The sequence below is a fragment of the Canis lupus genome, chromosome 21 (genome assembly GCF_011100685.1).
Source record: "Canis lupus familiaris isolate Mischka breed German Shepherd chromosome 21, alternate assembly UU_Cfam_GSD_1.0, whole genome shotgun sequence".
Classification (NCBI taxonomy): domain Eukaryota; kingdom Metazoa; phylum Chordata; class Mammalia; order Carnivora; family Canidae; genus Canis; species Canis lupus.
The window spans coordinates 16,769,744-16,789,611 of NC_049242.1; the positions used below are offsets into that span (position 1 = coordinate 16,769,744).

A 19,868-nucleotide genomic window follows, 5' to 3' on the forward strand; every position below is an offset into this window, starting at 1 on the left:
GCAATTTACACGTTTACTGCAATCCCTATCAAAATACCATGGACTTTCTTCAGAGAGTTGGAACAAATCATCCTAAGATTTGTGTGGAATAAGAAAAGACCCCGAATAGCCCAGGGAGTATTGAAAAAAGAAAACCATAGCTGGGGGCATCACAATGCCAGATTTCACGTTGTACTACAAAGCTGTGGTCATCAAGACACTGTGGTACTGGCACAAAAACAGACACACAGATATTGATTTTGAACATAAATGGGGATGCCTCACCCTTGGAGACTGGAAAGAAGAAATAAAAAACAGATCCTAAGCTTTTGGAAGTTTCTAAAGACTAGTAAAGTCAGACTTGAAAACAAGTTGAAAAATAAGCAATTTAAACCACAAAGCACTGTCTAGAAGTACTGAAAAGAACAGAGGAAACTAAGGCAGCTGTAAAGGATGCTGTGTCTAAGAAACCGATCCCACTGGAGGACCTGAAGGAGAAAAGACCAGGTAAAAGAATTGAGAGGGAAGAGGAGGAAGAAGAGGAAGCACTTCCTTTGGATATGATGAATGAAGATGACTTGCAGTTAATGATAGAGTTAGGACAAAGAGCCTCTTTTCTAACGAGAGATCTTTCTTCTAGCGAACCTGTTCACTCCAAGAAACGAAAGCATGAGCATGTTATAGATAAATATGAAAAAATACCAAGAACTCTGCAAACTGCACCAGAGAAGGAACTGATTCACTTGCTTCCCATCAAGGATAAAAGTGGTATAATCCCACAGACCAGGGAGAAGCAAGTTACTGACAATAACCAAGATGAAGAGGATCAAGAAGAGGTGGAACTTGAGGAAGAGATTGTTGAAGATCCCATTCGAGAACTGACATTAGAAGAACATGTAATTGAAAGAAGGAAGAAGCTATAGGATAAGAAAATGCATATTGCAGCTTTGGCATCTGCCATATTATCAGATCCAGAAACTAATATTAAAAAATTGAAAGAACTACGTTCTATGCTGATGGAACAGGATCCTGATGTGGCTGTTACTGTTCAAAAGCTGGTGATAGTTTCCCTGATGGAGTTATTTAAAGACATTACTCCTTCATATAAAATACAACCCCTCAGAAGAAGAAAAATCCACCAAGATCCTCAAAGAAACCCCCAAATTAAGAGAATTTGAAGAAGGCCTGGTTAGCCAATGTAAATTTTATTTGGAAAATATGGAGCAAATGATTAAAGACTAGAAGCAAAGGAAACTGAAGAAAAGTAATGTATTTTCCTTAAAGGCCTACAAAGGACTGGCGGAAGTGGCTGTGAAGAGCCTGTGTGAGCTGTTGGTGTCACTACCTCATTTCAACTTTCACAACAACATCATTGTATTGATTGTCCCTCTCATGAATGATGTATCAAAGTCGATCTCTGGAATGTGTTGTGAGGCAGTAAAGAAATGGTTTAAGCAAGATAAATTAGGCCAAGCTTCCCATGGTGTGATTAAAGTGATTTCTGGTTTTGTGAAGGGCAGAAATTATGAAGTTAGGTCAGAGATGTTAAAGACATTATTGTGCTTAAGAATCAAGGAAGTAGAAGTGAAAAAAGATACAGAGGACATTAATAAACCAAAAAAGTTCATGACTTTCAAGGAAAAGAGAAAAACTATCAAGAATGCAGAAAAAGTGGAATAAAGCAGAAGAGAAACTAGAGCGAGAGCTTCTGGAGGCAGAAGCTTCAGAGAACACAGAGAGAAAACTTAAACTGCACATGGAGACTCTGAATATTGTGTTTGTAACCTACTTCAGAATATTGAAGAAGGCCCAGAGTGTAACCTCTCCTGCCAGCAGTTCTAGAAGGCCTTGCCAAGTTGGCTTATCTTATAAAAGTGGAGTTTTTTGATGATTTATTAGTAGTACTTCATACTCTCATTGAGTCTGGTGATCTAAGCTATGGAGAAAAGCCTGTGTCCAGACTGCTTTTCATATGCTTTCTGGGCAAGGTGATGTTCTGAATGTTGATCCGAGGAAATTCTATACACATCTATATAAAATACTATTTAAGTTACATGCAGGTGCTACCAATGAAGTTGTCACGATTGTACTCCAGTGCCTTGATGTCATGCTAACTAAGTGCAGAAAGCAGGTTTCTCAGCAGAGAGCCCTTGCCTTCATCAAGCGTCTTTGTGACCTTGTTCTTCATGTTCTTCCAAATTCAAGCATTGGCATTTTAGCAACTAACAGAATATTAATGTACACTTTCCCAAAAACAGATCTGTTACTTGACAGTGAATCTCAGGGCAGTGGGGTTTTCCTTCCTGAGTTGGATGAGCCCGAGTACTGTAATGCTCAGAACACTGCGCTTTGGGAATTGCATCCCATCATGCGGAGATTTGCGGCCCACCTGATGGCCGGAGCCCCCTCTGAAGGCTCAGCAGCGCTCAAGCCAGAGTTGAGCCAGAGATCTGCTGCAGAACTCTTTGAGACCTACAGCATGGCTGCAATGACATTCAATCCTCCCGTTGAATCTTCAAGTTCCCAAAGAAAGAATGAAGTTTTACAAGGGGATTCATTTTTGAGTGAAGATTTAAATTAACTAATCAAAAGACATTGCCGTGAAGCAGCTACTCAATTGCTTCTGGATTCCACCAAATATTTGAAAACATCACTATGGTAGAAGAGAGAAATGTCACTGGACTTTATTGTATATTTGTGTTTGTTTAGATGCATACAGAGACATATTAGTTTATTTAGGAAATTCTCTTTTTATACAAGGGAAGCTTCCTGAGAAAATGCATAAAGGAGGGAGAATTTCCCTTTTCATGGCACAGGGTTCTGCCCCAATTCTGAAATTGTAATTAAGAAAGGAGAATTGAAAGTCTTGCACTCCCATATTTTGAAGTTTCTTAAAGACACTGCTTTTTAAAAACTTAATATACATCTAAGGGTGCCTGGGTGGCTCAGTTGGTTGAGTATCTGACTCTGGATTTAAGCTCAGGTCATGATCTCAGGGTCATGAGATTGAGCCCCACATTGGGCTCCGTGCTGGGGGTGGAGTCTGCTTAAGATTCCCTCTCTCCCTCTATCCGAATTTCCTGCTCTCTCTCTTCCTCTCTAAAAACCCCCCCCCCCCAAAAAACAATATACATCTTAATTTATAGTTTAAAAAAGATTTTTGGAGAGAACTTAATTGGATGATAGTTGCTAGATTAAAATGAGGGCATAGAGTGCAGAAAAATGAAGACCACGAGATTGGTTTTTACCATTCAGCTACTCTTTATAACCAAACTCTCTCAAATGAAATAAGTACATTTTTATTACAACACTATAGATGGAAATGAGACAAGTTCTATATTTGAGTGTATTTTCAGGAAGATTTTTGAGAAAAGAAAAAAATAGCTTGAAATTGGACACCAAGTTCATTGGATCTTGCTGAATGACACACTTTAAGAAGTAACCTAGTTTGATATTTTTTAAAAAAAATGAGAATGTTCATTATGGTTACTTTCAAAAAAAGTTTGAATGTGATCCTAGTCTCTACAGAGTTTGTCGCATTTTCTGATGTGCTCTGGAGGGTGATGGGGGATGAATTCTGGGTGGGAAAACCAAGTTGAAGACTTGACTCTGTTTTAAGGATATGGTGCTGTTGAAGGGCTTTTCTTCTTTTCCTTCTCCTCTTTCTCCTATTCCTCTTCCTTCTCATTTTTGTATAGATAAAGTCCTATTCTTATGAATATAATTAAAAAGCAATATTTTACCTAAGCTATTGTCATATTCTGGGAATGGCCTATGAAGTAACTTTTTGTAACAACAGATTATATTCTCTCCTGTGAATAATTGAATAAAAAAGCTACTTTTTTTTTTTGAAAAAAAAAAAAAAAAGCAGACACAGATCAATGGAACAGAATAGAGAATCCAGAGATGGGCACTCGACTCTATGGTCAACTAATATTTGACAAAGCAGGAAAGACTACCCACTGGAAAAAGGACATCTCTTCAATAAATGGTGCTGGGAAAATTGGACAGCCACATACAGAAGAATGAAACTAGACCATTCTCTTACACCATACACAAAGATAAATTCAAAATGGATAAAAGATCTAAATGTGAGACAAGAATCCATCAAAATCCTAGAGGAGAACACAAGCAACACCCTTTTTGAACTTGGCCACAGCAACTTATTGCAAGATACATCCATGAAGGCAAGAGAAACAAAAGCAAGAATGAACTATTGGGACTTCATCAAGATAAGAAGCTTTTGCACAGCAAAGGATACAGTCAACAAAACTAAAAGACAACCTACAGAATGGGAGAAGATATTTGCAAATGACCTATCAGATAAAGGGCTAGTTTCCAAGATCTATAAAGAACTCCTTAAACTCAACACCAAAGAAACAAACAATCCAATCATGAAATGGGCAAAAGACATGAAGAGAAATCTCACAGAGGAAGACATAGACATGGCCAATATGCACATGAGAAAATGCTCTGCATCACTGGCCATCAGGGAAATACAAATCCAAACCACAATGAAATCCCACCTCACACCAGTTAGAATGGGGAAAATTAACAATATGGGAAACAACGGCTGCAGAGGATGTGGAGAAAGGGGGAACACTTTTGCACTGTTGGTGGGAATGTGAACTGGTGCAGCCACTGAAAAACTGTGTGGAGGTTCCTCAAAGAGTTACAAATAGAACTGTCCTATGACACAGCAATTGCACTGCTGGGTATTTACCCCCAAAGATACAGATGCAGTGAAACGCCGGGACACCTGCACCCCGATGTGGATGGAACTGGAGGGTATTATGCTGAGTGATATAAGTCAATCAGAGAAGGACAAACATTATATAGTCTCATTCATTTGGGGAATATGAAAAATAGTGAAAGAAATTATAGGGGAAAGGAGAGAAAATGAGTGAAAACATCAGTGAGGATGACAGAACATGAGATACTCCCAACTCTGGGAAATGAACAAGGGGTAGTGGAAAGGGAGGGGGGCGGGGGGTTGGGGTGACTGGGTGATGCGCACTGAGGGGGGAACTTGATGGGATGAGAACTGGGTGTTATGCTATATGTTGGCAAATTGAACTCCAATAAAAAATATACAAAAAATATTTATTCTCTTGAGACAGAGAAAGACAGAGAGAGAGAAAGAGAAGAAGAAGAAGAAGAAGGAGGAGGAGGAGGGGGAGGGGGAGGGGGAGGGGGAGGGGGAGGGGGAGGAGGAGGAGGAGGAGGAGGAGGAGGAGGAGGAGGAGGAGAGCAAGAAAGGAGAATCTTCAGACACCCTGCCGAGCTTAGAGCCTGACATGGGATTTGATTCCATGACCCATGAAAATGATATATGAATACATCATTTTTAGGATGGCTGTAATTAAAAAGACTCACACTATCAAGTGAGGGCAAAAATATGAAGTAAATGAACTATCATCCATTATATGTACATTGATACAACTCTTTGAAACCTGTTTCACAGTACCCATTCACGTAACATATGCTTACTCTATGATCCTACATTTCTATTTTTAAAATGATTTATTTATTTGAGAGAGAGAGAATGAGTGAGAGTGAAAGAGTGAGAAATAGAAAGAGTGTGTGTGTGTGTGTGTAAGAGAGAGAGAGAGAGAGAGAGAGAGAGAAAGGGAGAGAGAGAGCCAGGGATGGGGCAGAGGGAGAGAGAATCCTAAGCAGATCCTGTGCTGAGCCTGGAGCCCAACACAGGGCTCCACCTCATGATGGTGAGATCACGACCTGAGCTGAAATCAAGAGTCAGATGCTCAACCAACTGAACTACCAGGTGCCCACATTCTTTCTTTTTAATTGATACTTAGTTTAGTTTCAGGTATATAACATTGTGATTAAACCAGTCTCTACATCATGGTATGCTCACAAGTGTAACTATCATCTCTTACCAAACAACACTATTACTATACTGTTTTTTTTTACAATGGTTTTGTAAAGATTTATTTCTTTAAAAAATTTTTTATTTATTTATTTATTCATTAGAGACACACACAGAGAAATAGAAACATAGGCAGAGGGAGAAGCAGACTCCCTGTGAGGAGCCCAATGCAGGACTTGATCCCAGAACCTCGGGATCATGCCCTGAGCCAAAGGCTCACTCAACCACTGAGCCACTCAGGTACCCTATTACTATACTATTGACTATATTCCCTCTGCTGTACATTTTATCCCCTTAATTCACTCATTCCATAACTGAAGCCTGTATCTCTACTCCTCTTTTACCCATTTTTCCCATTCCTCCATTCCTCTCCTTTCTGGCAACCATCAGTTCTATTTATGGGTCTGTTTCTGCTTTTTGTTTATGCATTTGTTTTGTCTTTTAATTCCACATATAAGTGAAATCAGTATTTGTCTTGTCTGATTTATTTCATTTAGCATAATGCCCTCTAGGTCCAACCATGTTGCTGCAAATGGCAAGATTTCATCTTTTTGATGGCTGAGTAACATTCCATTGTGTGTATATACCACATCTTCTTTATCTGCTCTATTGATGGGCACTTAGGTTGCCTCCTTATCTTCATTATTATAAATAATGCTGTTCAGATCTTGGATCTAGTTTTGGTGCTTCTTCTATATATTATATGGGACAAGGTACTATGAAATTAAGATATTTTAAGGACTTAATCTGTGCTTTATCACCAGACTCGTTCACATTATTCAGCCTGAAAACCAGAGGCTTGAAACTATTTAAGTATGGGAGCAGGTTGAAATGACTTTCCAAATTCATGTTGTCCTATTTGATCACAATGCTCCAACACGATGGTCATCTTCTGTTTCAAAAGCATTGTGAAACAGCTGTAAGTCTCATTTTTCAGGCTAGCTCTTTTAGTCACTATGAACCTCATCTTCTGAAAGTTCAACTGCCAACATTTCCTACCAGTGCTGTGAGATGCCAGAGTCACTTTTTATCATTTTAATGGTTGCCCTGGAGTTTGCAGTATATATTTACAACCAACCCAAGTTCACTTTCAAATCAAGCAACACTATACTGATTGACAGATAGTGCATGTACATTATAATAACAAAATATTCTTAATTTTTCCCTCCTGTCCTTTACATCATTGCTGTCACTCATTTCATTTATACATAAGCATATTAGTCAAATATATTGTTACTATTGTTATTGTTATCTGTTACATCAATTAAGAGTAAGAAAAATAAAAACTTTTATTTTATCTTCAGTTATTCCTTCTTTAATGAGCTTCATTTTCTTTTGTACATTTGAATTCTGAATTTCTGAACTTTATGTACATCATTGTTCTTCACTCTGAAGAACTTCTTTTAATATTTTCTGCAGTACAGGTTTACTGGTGACAAATTCCTTCACATTTTATTTGAGAAAGACTTTATTTTTCTTTCATGTTTGAAGGACGATTTCACAGTATATATAATTCTACATGTGTTTTTTTACTTATAAAAAATTTCACTCTGGTCTTCATGCTTACATGGTTTCTGAAGAGAAATCAGATATCATTGTTATCTTTGCGCTTTTATAGACATTTTTTCCTCTGGCTTTGCCCAAGATTTTTTCTTTCTCTTTGTTTTTCTGTAGTTTGAATCTGATATGCTTAGGTGTAGTGTTTTGTTTTGTTCTGTTTTCATTTATTTTACTTGGTGTTCTCTGAGGTTCTTCATATGTAGTTTGGTGTTTCACATTAATTTGGGGGGATTTTTCGTCATTATTCCTTCAAATATTTCTTCTGTTTCTTTCTCTCTTTCCCATTATGCATATGTTACACTTTTTGTATTTGTTCCACAGTTCTCAGATGTTCTAGCCTTTTCCCCCCCAATCTTTTACTTTGCTTTTCTGTTTCAGAAGTTTCTCTTGACATATTCTCAAGGTAAAGATTCTTTCCTCTGCTATGCTTAGTGTACTAATGAGCCCATCAAAGTCATTTTTCATTTCTGTTACAGTGTTTTTAATCTCTAGCAGTTCTTTTTACTTCACCTTAAAATTTGTATTTCTCTGCTTGCATTTCCCATCTGTTATTGCATGTTGTTTACTTTGTCCATTAGAGCCATTGGTATATCGATCATAGTTGTTTTACATTCCTGGTCAGATAATCCAGCATTCCTGCTTTATGTTGTGTCTCATTCTAATGCTTGCTCTTTCTCTTCTTTTTGCCTTTTAGTATACCTTGTAACCTTTTGTGGAAAGCTGAGCATAAGGTACTGGTTAAAAGGAACTCTAGTAATTTTCCTTTAGTAATGTGATGGTAAGATGTGAAGGAAGGGGAAGCAGTCTATAGTCTTATGATTAAGTCTCAGTCTGATAATGAACCTGCGCTCCTGAGCTGTAATCTGCACAAATGTTTTCCAGTTTCCCTCTCCCACCTCTTTGGGTTAGGAGAGCCAGAGTTGGCTAGGGTGAGGGGAGGGAGTGACAATTTCCCTTCCCTCTTAAGTAAGGCTAGACTGGCTGGAGTTGAGTATTTCTCTTGCCTCAGTTCAGTTAGGCTCTGATAAAACCACAGTAGTTGAAAATCTGGTAAAAGTTTATTTTCAAGGATAGGCCTTGTAAAGAAGAACTGAATGCTCTGGCATGTTGCAAAATGGTAACTCTCTCCTTTCCCCTTCCTGAAGCAGAAGAGGAATTTTCTGATTTTTATTGTGAGAACCTGGTAAAACTCACAAAAGTTTGCCCCCACCAGGACTCACTCCTGCTCTGGTCTGAATGTTTATGTCTCCCCTGCCCCCATTCATACGCTGGAATCCCAGTGCCCAATGTGATGGTGGTAGGAGATGAGGCCTTTGAGAGGTTAAGGGTTAAGTAGGTCAAGAGGGTGGATCCCTCATGAATGATTAGTGCTCTTCTAATACCACAGATTGCTTTTTAGCTCCTTCCTTCATGTGAAAGCATAGCAAGAAGTTGGCAGTCTGAAACAAAACAGGGTTCTCACCAGAATCTAATCATGCTGGCAACCTATTCTTGGATTTCTAGACTCCAGAACTATGAGAAATAGATTTCTTTTGCTTATCAACTACCAAGTCTATAGTGCTTTATTATAGCAGCCTGAATGAATTGAAGGACCCCCACCCAAGTTTATACATGGAGTCTCCACCAGTTCAGGTCTTCTTACCAGTGGAGGTTCCTGCTTAAGGGTTTCTACTACAGTAAGTTGTGATAATCCATCAACCTTACTATCTTTCTAAGTCTGGGGGCAATATTTTGCCCTGTAACCTCACTTTTCTGATTATCTAAAGTGAGTTGATGATTTTTCAGTTTGTGCAGCTTTTTATTTGTTGTTAGAATGGAGGGATGACTTCTAAGCTTCTTCTATTCTGGACTAGAGACTAAAAGTCTTAGATTCATTTTTTAGATGAGAAAATTAAGGCTCAGTGAGGCTAATATCACATGGTTAGTTAGGGACAAAGCCAGAATTCAAAAGTGCAGTGTCTCTGTTCCATGGGTTAACCATTCTGCCTTTCAATTTATTTGACAAGTATTGTTATCCTGTAAGAATATCTGAGGAAGATAAAATTGGGACATACTGTGAATGTCCTGAGTATAGAATCTACTTGATTCATCCTTGACCTTTCTAGAAACAGAAAAATGCTGGTTAATATGTAATACAGTGGAAAGATCCTAAGTCCTGGAATCAGACAAATCTGAATTAAAATCCAAGTACTGCATTTACTTGCTCCATGACCTTGAGTAAATTGCTTAATAGCCAGCCTCCATAAGCTTCAGATCCCTCATCTATGAAGGGAGAATAATAAAACTGGACTTACATTGTGTTGTGAGAATTAGGAGAAAATGAACACAGAGGCAAAAATTCTAAACTAAATAACAAATTGAGGGCAGCCTGGGTGGCTCAGCGGTTTAGCGCCGCCTTCAGCCCAGGGCCTGATCCTGGAGACCCAGAATCGAGTCCCACATCGGGCTCCCTGCATGGAGCCTGCTTCTCCCTCTGCCTGTGTCTCTGCTGTGCTCTCTCTGTCTCTCATTAATAAATAAATATAATCTTTAAAAAAATAACAAATTGAGATTTGTAGTACATAAGAAAGATAATACATCATGGTCACCTGGAATATATTTCAGGAATGTAAAGTTGGCTTAGCATCTCAAAAATCACTTAATGTAATTTACCTTGTTTATGTAAAGGACAAAAGCCCTTATGATCACTTTAATATATGTAGAAGCAAACATTTGATAGAATTCAACCCCTTTCCATAATATAAATATTTATTCAGTATTTCTAGTAATGCCTACTTTCTACTTTCATATTGTTGTTTACCCACTCATTCAATATAATTCATTGGTTTACTGCAAAGATAGAACACAGTTGAGTGAAGTGAGTCATTGCTTGGACTTGAGTTTTAAAAATCTTCAATGGGAAGATAGACTAAAGACAAAATTTAAAATACATGAATTTGTTTTCACTTGTCTGCTTTATTTTTCTTTTAGGAGCCAGGTTTTGTTGATAGAAAAAATTCTCCCCTCTTTCAGTTTTCTGAAGTTGAGGTTTATATATGAAAAGCCAAGCTAGGAATTCTGTAGTACAGAGGTTTCTTTTGTTTGTTTTTAGCAAATAAGATCATAATTTTAAAAAGGAAAAGATTTGACATAAACAAGTTCTTGTCACACAGAAAGTAGAAAATTTTTCTAGTATGTGGAGGGTGGAGCCAGTGTGGAGTGGGGAGAAAAATGTATATTTTAGGGGATTCAGTTTCAAGACCTTGACAAAGGGTTTGGAAGGTGGGTAAAAATTCTCTGATAGATTTAAAGGGAATCTAAAAGACAGGCTGATATCTTGCTTCCTTGAGTATAATCCTGGCCAGACTGAAAGCCTCTTGGGGAAGTTTTGAGTCCAATATGATCTAGGAGGCTTTGAGAAACAATGGGATGAGGAAAATGTATTTATGCATGAACCTGAGAATAGGCTAGCTAAATCTCACACCTGTAAGAAAAACTGCCTACACTTCCTTTGCCTGCCAAGTAGTAGTACTGAGAATCTGGAATGTTAGAATAGGCTTGTGAATGGGGTGAGGAAGCTCCAGAATACATGGACTTCCTGCCTGCCTGCAGAAAGGGTTTATTCTGGACTGCTCTCCAATGTGGGATCAGTTTAGTAGGGTGGGCCCTTGTGTGGCAAACCAGGGAGTGTACAGATGTGTTGATGCCTAGAAATTCACTACCTCTGGAAAGAATTCATTGAAATGTGTTCCTTGCTTTTGCTAGTTGATGCATGGTCCATACGAAGTAGTTCCTTTCAAGGTTTCTCTGTATAAGATGCTTTATTCTTAAAATTTACTGTTGCACAAAAAAGTGAGATGTCCAAATTTCACTTCATATTTTAAATCTAGCCTGCTCTCTGCCACAGGGTATTTTGGCTCCACATAGCAGTCTTTCTAATATGATAGCTTTTGTATTTTTCTTAGGCATTCTTCAATTATTTGTCCTTTGATATTATTTCTATGTGATGTTTTCAATGTGCCTCATTTAATCTTTTGTCCATAAGTGAAAATAATACTGGGCATGGATTAGCACAAAGCACAGGGGAACTATTATCTCTTTTTCTGGATACTGCACTTCTAGTATTGTGGTCTAAGATTAAATTAGGTGTTTTGATGTCACAATATCGACTCATATTGAGCTTACTGTCAGCTTTCGTCCAGGTCTTTTATACATAAATGGCAATTACTTAATATCTTAATCATCATGTACTTGTGTATTTGATTTTTAGAGTCTCAGTGGATTGTTTACATTTATCTTCATTAAATTTTATCATGGTAATTTGGCTTGTCGTACAAAGCTGCTGAGATGTTTGATTCTATTGTCCTCAGTAGCATCCCCCTAATTTGATTTGATTTGATAATCTCGTTTTCTGATTTTTTTCCCGTGGTTGATTAAAAAAAATTGACCAGCAAAGAACCAGACAGATATATCTGTAATTCACTTGGATAGGAATATGTTAATTAACAGTCTAAATGTGGTCATTTGTTTATCCTCCCATATTATCATATCATGTAATAATATAGCATGAGACACACAATAGACGTATTGGTGGAATATCAGTTAAGGGTATTTCCTGTCTCCCAATGTAATGGTACTTTAAAAATAAGGATCATTTCAAATAGAATTTTTTGAGTGAACACAGGACCTACCATGTTTTAATACTTTTTTTTTAAAACATAGGTAATGACTAATTTCTTTTTCCTTTTCTTTTCTTTATTTTATTATTATTATTATTTTTTACAATCTATCTTTGTGCCTGTAGATGCTCTGTGCTCTATTAGTTCCTGTTTTGGAAAATTAGAATATCATAAATATCTATATATCTATATCTATATATTTTTTTGGAATGCAAAACCTTGAGGAAGATAGCTTAAAGGACAGAAGTATTTAAAATTCTGATTTTCAACGTTGTGTTTTTACTTGTTTTATCCACGGGTGCATTCACATCCATATCGAATCATAAAATTGCCACTTCTGTACTGGTAGCTCATCTTTACTGAAACTGAATCAGAGTGACCATTTGTTGTCACAGTGGAACAGTTGGACGTTTCAATGGTAGTGTTAATAGATGAATAGTCCACAGGAAGGGATACTGTCAGATATATGGTTCACACAAAGGAGGGTAGTGCCAATGGATGCATGGTCCACATGAAAGGGTTCCTTTAAGGTTCTACTCTATAAAATACCATACTTTTCAAATTTACTATTGCATGAGCATGTGAGATGTCCAAATACTTCATGTATTTTCTCAGTTGTTTTTCATTTCCTCCCAAGGTTTAGTGAAATGAAAGACATAACTTTTGAGTCTGTGAGATCTGGGCTCAAATCCCACTATGAATCTACTGGTTGATTGATATTGGTCAAATTATTTAACCCTACTGAGCTCTTTTACTAATCTCTGATAATAATGATGATTTTAGGATTTTTTTGAAGGTAAAGTGAAATAACATGCAAAGTATCTAGCACATTTTAGGGCACATACTGGGGGCTAAATGTTAGTTTCCTTTCTGTTCCCTTCTCATAGCAAATTTATAACTTTAGACTTTCTTTTCTAATTAGCTCATCAGTATTAGTTCAATTATAGACTTACTCATATTAATTGCACTTCATAATTGCCATTGTGCTTTACTAATAGTAATAATAAAATTCCTCATATAAATTGATACCAACAATCACTGTTCCAGTTACCCTTATAAATCTACCCTACCTAGTCAGTGTTAATGGTTTGGCTATGAAAAGCTCACACAGATTGATGACTACCAGTCAAGTTCAAAAGGAAGGTTGTGCTATCTTCTCAGTTGCCAGCTTGGGCCAAGCGCCTTGTCAATCTGACAGTTTCTAGGAAGGAGTAAGAACTTTGGTTATGCAGTTTGGTTAAAATTCTTTTATTCCTCCTGCCTATCCTCTAGTAACCTTTTCTGTTTCATAGCCTCTCACATAGCCTTCTCTTTTCTTTTTTTTTTTTTACCCTTCTCTTTTCTTATTGATTTAATTATTTTTAAACTCACTGTTAAACAGTTATATTATCATAATTTTTATGTATCCATAAAATTCCCATAATTATAACTTTCATAATGAATATAAAAACTAGCACTTAAATTGAAACTAAGTATTTAATGAATCTAAAATCAAATTTTATAAATACTACAATTCAAAAATCATGTTATTAATTGTTTTTTACAGAAGAGCATTCCATAATAGTAGGAATAAGTTTACAGAGGTACATCACAAATAAATGGTGAAGGGTTCTGAATACCAGGCTAAGGAGATGTTTTATTTTCCATGCAATGGAGAATAATCAAAAGCTTTTTTTAAAATAAAGATTTTATTTATTTATTCATGAGAGACACAGAGAGAGGCAGAGACATAGGCAGAGGGAGAAGCAGGCTCCATGAGGGAGCCAGATGCAGGACTCAATCCCTGGACTCCGGGATCATGCCCTGAGCTGAAGGCAGAGGGCCAATCACTGAGCTACCCAGGCATCCCATCGAAAGCTTTGAAGAAAGTTTTGTGGCATGTATAACAGTATTAGGGAAGATTTAATCCCTCACGGTGATCCAGATAGAGAACTGAGGTCAATTAGGCTGAAGATCTTGTCTAAGTGGGAGAAAATGGGATGGAGAGAAACTGATAAATGTGAATAATGTTATGAAAGGGAATTTCATTTATGTATTAATTCAGTTTTCAGAAAACAGTTATTGATTCCCTCGTATGAGCTTGGTGGTATGATAGGCACTGAGGATACTCCAGTATCAAGAAATGTTCCTTTCCTTGCTCTAGAATTGTGTGGAGGTAATAATGATGTGAGTGCCATACCAGAGGTAAGACAATACTGTTATGGCAGCAGATGGAGAGAACACCTAAGCCTGCAGCAGGACTCATAGGTTGGTCTGAATATTTCCTTCCTTAAAACATTGTTTGAACTTGAATTTCAAGTTATTTTGGTTCCCAGAATAATGAGAAAATTTTGTAAATACTCCTTTAATGCAGTCTGTGCCTTTGTATCAGCAGATTTGAAAAGAAAACAATAGAATCCATCAGATACCTTTTAAAAATACCCCCCTGGTGTGCAGTACATAATTATTTCTCACTACGTTAACATCATTTTGAATATATGTGTGTGGATGTGCGTGTGTGTGTGTTGTTTCATTTTAATCTCAGTATCTCCAGTGTTAGGAGAATGCCTGGCACATAATAGATGCTTGAGGAATGCCTATTGAAATGTCATTATTGTATCAGTGCAACAAGAATCGTCTGTCGTTACTCATCTCATATTGAATGATGAGGTGTTTAAAAGCAACTTTTATGACTTAAAAATCTGTCAGATGCTCTACTGCCTCCTTTAATTCTGCTCACCTTGGCCAAGGCTCAGGCCTTGAAAAACAAACCAGACCTTTTCATATTTCTTTACATTTTGTTCATGTATCTTAGTTGCAAAATATTGGTCCCTGGCCAGCATTCATATGACAGCTTCCCATATGAATGTTAAACAGGCAGCGATGATGCTCTATAATTACAGTGCTTGAAATGATTGGAAATAAATTGGCACTCCAATTATAGATGCGTGAAAGAGGCGCCAGTATATCACAGTCAGGCCATTAATTTCTAAAGTGGTTCAGGCCATCTCACTATTTCGGTGACATTCCTTATTCATGGCTGCAATGAATCACTTTGAAATGTGGTGCCTCCAAATTAACAAGCTGAAGGACAATTTCTTTTTTTACCTAAAATATCTGAGGTTATTTTCTCCTAAGGGGGTAAAAAATACAGACAGGGAGCCAGGGATATACCATTAATTGCTGTAATTCTATATATAGGATATGGAACAACTGGAACAATAAGATTTTGATAGGCTTTATATTTATTCTCTCTTTTAGAAAGAATATGAAAAACTTCTCCCTATATACTTGAACTAAAACCATAAGCTTTTCCACAATGTCAAAATTAAATTAGGAGAATAGAATTCTTTGTTGTATAATTTTTGGTCTTTGAAATGTATGTCTATTTGAGTTGGTCATGCCTAAAATAACACCTTTCATATAAAAACAACCTAAGAAATATCCTAAATGTCTCTTAAAATATCTCTTTAATGGTCATGTCACTATACTTTATATGTTGGAATCATCATCTACATGCTTTCAGAAGTTTACCTAGATAACTGATGGACTGCTATCTATGAGCTTCAGTAAAAGATGACATTTATTTGATTCTGATAACTAACCTCTCTGAATACCATTCCTTTGGGTTACAGCTCTAAGAATCAAGGGACACGCTCAATCCAGCCATTAAAATAAGTAAATCTGTAATTGACTGATGCACACTAAGCTCTTTGACTGCATTAGTATATTCCTTAAGGGTACAAGCTATGTCTTATTAATGCATTGTGCAGGTACTTGGCATATAGAAAGTATTGAATAAATATTCCATTGGGCAAGTGTTATTAACTATGGCCAAAATAGTATTACCCATACATTTAAAATACATGTCGTGAAGATAGAATAATATTTTGGAAGAGGTGACATAACAATTAACTTCAGATTGTGCATTTTATTTTCTAAAATTAATTGTTAATCATGTAAAAATATATGAAAACATTCTTAAATAAAATACTACAGGTAATGATAATGTTTGCTGGTATCTTTTAATTTGAGATACTTTTTCATGGTCAAAATCAATTGTAGAGCTTCTTACTTCACTATAGAACTTCTTGTAGAACTTTTAAAAATCATGTCTTCTGAAAGCATTTGTTCTTTTATTAAGATTGTTATATAAAATTAAAAAAAAGATTGTTACATAAAATTTACAACTTATATGTAAGAGACTATATCGTGAATCCCCATGTATCTATCATTCATGTTTAATAGTTGTTGATACAAATGAATCTCTATAAGGACTTTTAAAACATAATCACACTGGGATGCCTAGGTGGCTCATGGTTAAGTGTTTGCCTTCAGCTCAGGACTTGGTCCTGGAGTTCCAGGATGGAGTCCTACATTGGGTTCCCTGCACGGAGCCTGCTTCTCCCTCTGCCAGTGTCTCTGCCTCTCTCTCTGTGTCTCTAATGAATAAATAAATAGAATCTTAAAAAATAAAATAATCACAATAAGATTATCACACATAAAAACGAACAATTCCTTAAAATTATTACATATAATCAGTGTTAATATTTTTCAGATACTCATTTTCTTCTTTTTCACATTGGTTGAACCAAGATTCATTTATGAGACACCTGTTTTGATTGGTTCTTACTTTTCTTTCTCCTTCTTTTTCTCCTTTCTTCTTTTCCTGTCTTCCTGGCTAAACTTTTTTTTTTAAATATATATATTTTTATAATTTTATTTTATATTTATTTATTTGTTTTTTAATAATAAATTTATTTTTTATTGGTGTTCAATTTGCCAACATACAGAATAACACCCAGTGCTCATCCTGTCAAGTGCCCCGCTCAGTGCCCATCACCCAATCACTGCCCCCCCCCCGCCCTCCTCCCCTTCCACCACCCCTAGTTCGTTTCCCAGAGTTAGGGGTCTTCCATGTTCTGTATCCCTTTCTGATATTTCCCACTTATTTTTTCTCCTCTCCCCTTTATTCCCTTTACTATTATTTATATTCCCCAAATGAATGAGACCATATAATGTTTGTCCAAACTTTCTTTCTTCCTTTAACCATTAACTGTGGGGCAGGTGCCAGGAATATGAGAGGTTGCAGGAACCTAAAGATGAATAGATCTACTGTATTAAACTTTGGGGTCTGTGTTCCTATAGGGGTGTCTCTACCCATTTGTCCATCCACTACTATCACCTACTCTGAAGATCCATTCCTCTAGCCTAGGGACTTTTAGCTCCATGGACTTGTCTATTCTTTTCAACCTTTGAGACTCATTTAAAATGCCCGTTGTTTCAGGAAAACTTTTTTGATTATCCAAACAGAGGTCACCTGGTTAGCTTTCCTTACCTACTTGCATATTTGATAATTTAGTACCTGTGTAAGTTAACCTTGTTTTACTGTTAGTTGTGTGTTTCATTTTCATTATTAGATGGAAAAATTATTGGGTGCCACGTGTGATTTTTTTCTCCTATTTAAATCTGTGTCAGGGTCTACTATATGTTAATCATACCAATAGGAATACTTTTAGCCTGTCTTTATTCCACATAATATGTGGATTCAAAGAAGTATAGTCCTTAGCACAATGCTTTGTTCGAGTGTGCAAGTGTTTGTGTAATTGAAATAAATTATATGACACATTTCAAAAGTGACATGCAGTTATTAAACTAAAACTATAGCACTGTAGTCTCTTTTAGAGTGTAACATTTTTACTTAGGTGACTAAGGAAAACTTCAAGGGGAAAAGAACTATTCCTTAATGATAATGTAGCTAATTTGGTGGGAATGTCCAAAGTGAATGAAATAGGCAGTTTAAATCTTCACTGCTTTTTCATGACATCAATTTCCACCCTCTACTTACCTGTAACTCTACTAGATCAGTGGCTATTACCTAAACCATTAGCTAGCACAGTGCTTATAGTAGGTGTTAAATAAATATAAACTATCAAACTGTGAAAAAATAAGGAGAATAAAAGTGTTGAAAAGACCATAGAAATCTAAGGAATGCACTGCTGTTATATAAACTCCATTTTTTTTAGAGACGAAACATATGAAGCCATCTAAAATAAAGACCTAAACTAGCATGATTTTCTTCTAACAATTACATCTTAAAGAGACCCAGATCAAAGAAAGAAGGCTCATGAAAGAGGTTTATGTTCATTAAAGATTCATTTCATGTCAGAGTTTGATGGACTGTGGACTGTATGTGCCATATTTTATAGTCCAAGACCATGGTTTTGACTGGGCAATCTCCTTGGGAAATTTTGACGAGTTTTTTAAATTGTAACTGAAGCAATCATGCAAAGGAAAAACAAAAAGGGCCAATGCCATTTTTGGTCATTTATCTTTTTTTTTAAATCAAAATAGATCAAATATTTCTAAAGATGATATGGGCATTAACAAAAAAATTTGAGGTGAAGTCCCAGTTAAATGCCTAATTAGCTTCCTGATCTAGAAGATACCTGATTGTTAATACTTTTCAACTCTGCACTAGTACTTTATATCATATTTAATCTCCATTAAGATCTTATGAGATGTTATTATTATCCTAATTTTGTAGATGAGGAAACTGAATCTTAGAGATGTTAAGGAACTCTCCTAGGAAACAATTATAAGTAATGAACTTAAGACTTAATAAAATCGCATTCTGAAGTCCATGTTCTGACCCTGAGACATTAAGAGAGGGCCCAAATTGGAATCACTGATCTGCCAGGGCCCTTTTATCTACCTGCTGTGTGTCTCTGAGTTATTTTTAAATCTTGCCTTGATGCTCAAACGAGTTGATGGATATGATAGGTGTTAAGGATCTCTATAGTCCAGGACCTCAGTGCCCATAATATTAGGAAGGGGTCCCAATGAGAATGTAGTTGCCCAAGGTTGAATGCTACTTTCTTTGATTCAAGAAAATAGGTGGGAGACAGATTTTGTGAAGTCAGGGGTGGCATCTCATTTTGGATAAAGGAAATAATAAGGAACCTAAGAGAAGCCTTAGGAAATGCTTTAAAAGAGAAAGGAAAAAGAATCAATCCAAGATTTAAAAATAAATGAAAAACATTTTAGTGTGAGGTGAGAGAGGTGGGCATTGTGTACTTATGTCAGAGAAGGATGGTTTGGGATAAGGGGCAAGATGGCGGAAGAGTGGGGTCCCCAAGTCACCTGTCCCCACCAAATTACCTAGATAACCTTCCAATCATCCTGAAAATCTACAAATTCCGCCTGAGATTTAAAGAGAGAACAACTGGAAAGCTACAGTGAGAAGAGTTCGCGCATCTATCAAGGTAGGAAGACGGGGAAAAAGAAATAAAGAAACAAAGGCCTCCAAGGGGGAGGGGCCCCGCGAGGAGCCGGGCTGAGGCCGGGGCGAGTGTCCCCAGGACAGGAGAGCCCCGTCCCGGAGGAGCAGGAGCTGCACCGACCTTCCCCGGGGAAAGGGGCTCGCGGGGAGGTGGAGCAGGACCCAGGAGGGCGGGGATGCCCTCGGGCTCCCGGGGACACTAACAGACACCTGCGCCCCGGGAGAGCCCCACACCCCGCGGCCGAGCTCCCTAAGGGCTGCAGCGCGCACGGCGGGACCCAGAGCAGCTCGGAGGGGGGCTCGGGGGCGGCTCCGCGGAGGGGGCTGCGGGGCGGGAGCAGCTCGGAGGGGCTCGGGTGGAGGAAGAGGCTCCACACGGAGGGGGCTGCGGGGCGGGAGGGCGAATCCACCAGCGCAGGCTCCGGAGCACAGGGCGCCGGGACACAGCCCAGGATCCCGCCTCCCCCGGGACAGGCAGAGGCCGGGAGGGCCCAGGACAGCGAGGACGCTCCTGCCCCGA

General features: G+C 37.6%; 1 pseudogene; it reads left to right on the forward strand.

Moving 5' to 3' along the window:
• The first annotated feature begins 249 nt into the window (after positions 1 to 249).
• Positions 250 to 2,641, forward strand: LOC100685849 (annotated as a pseudogene).
• The last annotated feature ends 17,227 nt before the right edge of the window (positions 2,642 to 19,868 follow it).